Here is a 3,235-nt window from a genome sequence, read left to right on the forward strand (position 1 = left end):
TAAGTATAGATGTGGATGAACAAATAGATATATGAGAGATGATATAGATCATCCTAAACCTTTTTGTGACAAAGTTAAATTAGATAGTAAGTAACAATGTCATATACACCTCAAAGTAACAATGTCGTATACAACTCGATAGTTGTGTAGAGGAAGACAGAATTGAATTCCATTACATATTTTACATATATGCGTATGGTCAAGTAACAAACCATTTGAGTCTTGTACGGAAATATTTAGTTGCATCATATTGCTTATGGTCAGTTTCTTATCAAGTATTATGGACTATGGAGGATATATTAATACATGGGTCATCTATCTATTATCATATATATATATATATATATATAACAAGTTCCTAAATTTATTCATAAATAAATAGGAACCATTGGATGAATTTCATCTTTAATTTATAACTATTAGATCAAATTTAATTATTTTCATCTTTGTTAAATGACAATATTAATACTTTCACTTTATATGATTAGACAAAAAAAACTCCTTTAAATCATAGACCGTAAATATTTATAATAGTAAATATTTATAATCGTATATGTACAGGCGTGAGCTAAAGCTTCCTTTTTGAATCACGTGTACCATAAAATAAATAATAATTAATAATAATAAAACACCATATTATAATAACAAAGAACTAAAAAAAAACAAAGTTAAAATAAACAACGAACATACTTGAATAAAGCCCCAAAGCTAAACCTAATTGGCCAACTTGTATATGGTATGTAAATGTAAATCTAGACTTAAATCTCTTACGGTAATATCGACATCATTATCAATTTGTTACGTATATTTTTGTTACGTTTCTCTTTAGTTTTTTTTTATATAGTTTTTTTAGATAACCATGGTTTTCAAAAAACTAAAAGAACCAAACACAAAATAAAATAAAAAATTTGGATACAAAAGAATACTTTTGGATGAATTTCATCTTTGATTCATAACCATTAGATCAAATTTAACTATTTCATTATTGTTAAATGACAATATTAATAGTTTCATTTTATATGATTAGACAAAAAACCTTTTTTAAATCATAGACCATAAATATTTATAATAGTAAATAGTTATAATAGTATATGTACAGGCGTGAGCTAAAACTTCCTTTTTGAATCATGTGTACCATAAAATAAATAATATTTAATAATAATAAAACACCATATAATAATAACAAAGAACTTAAAAAAAACAAAATTAAAATAAACAACGACATAATTGAATAAAGCCCCAAAGATAAACCTAATTGGCCAACTTGTATATACTCTGCAAATGTAAATCTAGACTTAAATCTCTTATGGTAACATCGACATCATTATCAAATTGTTACGTATATTTTTGTTACGTTTCTTTTTAGTTTTTATTTTTTATCTTGTAGTTTTTTTAGATAATCAATAGATAACCATGGTTTTCAAAAAGACTAAAAGAACCAAACACAATAAAATAAAAATTTTGTATACAGAAGAATTTTTTAAATATAAATAAGGTTTATTCATCAACTAGTTTGGTTCCCCGCGCGTTGCGGCGGGAACAAATAGTTATTAGACATACACCCGCGTTTTGCTGCAGACACAAGTCGAAATTTGTATCGATGAAGGCACAAGTCGAAATTGGTATCGCTGTGGGCACAAAAGTAAAAGTAATTTAGTATTTTGATTACTCATAAACATCAAAGCTTTACAAATATGAAAAGGTTAACATATGAAAAACTTAATAGTGACAGTGTTGATAGCAAATACATAAGTCTATATCAAAAAGTTATAGTTATAAATACTTAACTTTTAATACGCATGTAAACCATAACAATCTGGCTAGAATGGATGGGAGAAACCCAACAAAAGCGGACCAAGAGAAGCCTAACAACATAGCTTAGGGTTAAAAAATGAAGTGGAGGACACGTTTTGCCGTTTTGGTCGTGTAGCGTACATAAATTGCCAAGTTGTAATATATTGAGTAATATTTAGTTTATTATTAATATATCTTATTTTTTTTCAACGGCAAAGAGTAACCTAATCCCACCTTACCTACTCATCCATTTTTACAAAACTATGGGTATTTCTTGTTTTTCCTTTATATTAACTGTTTTTAATTCTATCTGCCTCTCACACACACAATAATACAAATGGTTTTTTTCTCTCTCTCCTTATTGAGTATACAATTTTCAAAACCATATGTAAAGTTTATAAAGCCTTGTTGAGTTTTTTTAGTTAACAAAAAATCTTTTGATGGTGAAATAAACAGATTTTCCGGTCACGGATAACATCTAGCGGCGGAGTATGTGGTTATTCCAAGCCGCCGCCATCCCATCGGAGTTTGGACATATTATCTTTTAGTTGTTACGAATTTTTGGCTGAAGATCGGTGTCGGTTAACACTGGTAGGTTTTTTTTATTTTTTTATTTTATAGTTTACATCTATGAATGTTCATTATAGTGTTGGAATTTTGTAACTTTTTTTAAAGACTCTTTTTTTTATATATAATTGAGTTGTTAGGTTTGAAGTTTGTTCTGTAAGTGTTGTTGGGTTGGTGATTTGAAAGCGTGATGGCGTCAAATCAAGGAATGAGAACCCCGGTTGTAACCGGAGGTGGTTGTTACTGGCGGTGGAAGGAGACCGATTGTTGTTCATGTTGTTTCTTACCTTCGTCAATTGTTCTCTAATGTTGGACATATTATCTTTAGTGGTTCATCAGATCCGTCGCCGACGTCGCACCCGCCGTTATTCGGTGCGGGTGGGCGTTGCCAGTGGTGGTTACCGGCGGTGGTTATGGATGATTCCGGTGGTTACAGAAGATTTCTTCATGTATTTGTGTATACTTTGTGGGTATATTTTATGCTTTAGAAGTTGTACTTTGTATTTAAGAAATTGTACAATATTTTTGGAACTAAACCGGGTACTGTGCAAACTGAACCGGGTCTTGTAACTGAACCGGCTACAACTGAACCGGCTACAACTGAACCGGTACTGTAGCAGTTTAAATTGGGATTGTTATATATAATATATATAACATACATTTGAAAAATATCTATTTGTTTGACACATCTAATTTATCTGAAGTCGCTTTATTTTTTTATTACTTTTATGAGAGTAACTATATTATTTTTTAATCTTCGATTATCATTACTTTTAATTTACACATATACAAGATTTCTAAAAAACCTTAACTAATACACCCCATAAATATGAAAAGTGAAACATATACATGGTCAAAGACCTTACTAACCATA

At 29.5% G+C, this 3,235-nt stretch overlaps 1 long non-coding RNA gene across 1 annotated transcript; it reads left to right on the top strand.

Annotated features, from left to right (window-relative positions):
* Nucleotides 1-2,067: 2,067 nt before the first annotated feature.
* On the top strand, nt 2,068-3,030 carry LOC122607747. Its single transcript, XR_006325087.1, has 2 exons — nt 2,068-2,385; nt 2,502-3,030. It is a non-coding gene; the product is annotated as an uncharacterized LOC122607747 (long non-coding RNA).
* Nucleotides 3,031-3,235: the final 205 nt, after the last annotated feature.

Source organism: Erigeron canadensis, chromosome 7, assembly GCF_010389155.1.
Source record: "Erigeron canadensis isolate Cc75 chromosome 7, C_canadensis_v1, whole genome shotgun sequence".
NCBI lineage: Eukaryota > Viridiplantae > Streptophyta > Magnoliopsida > Asterales > Asteraceae > Erigeron > Erigeron canadensis.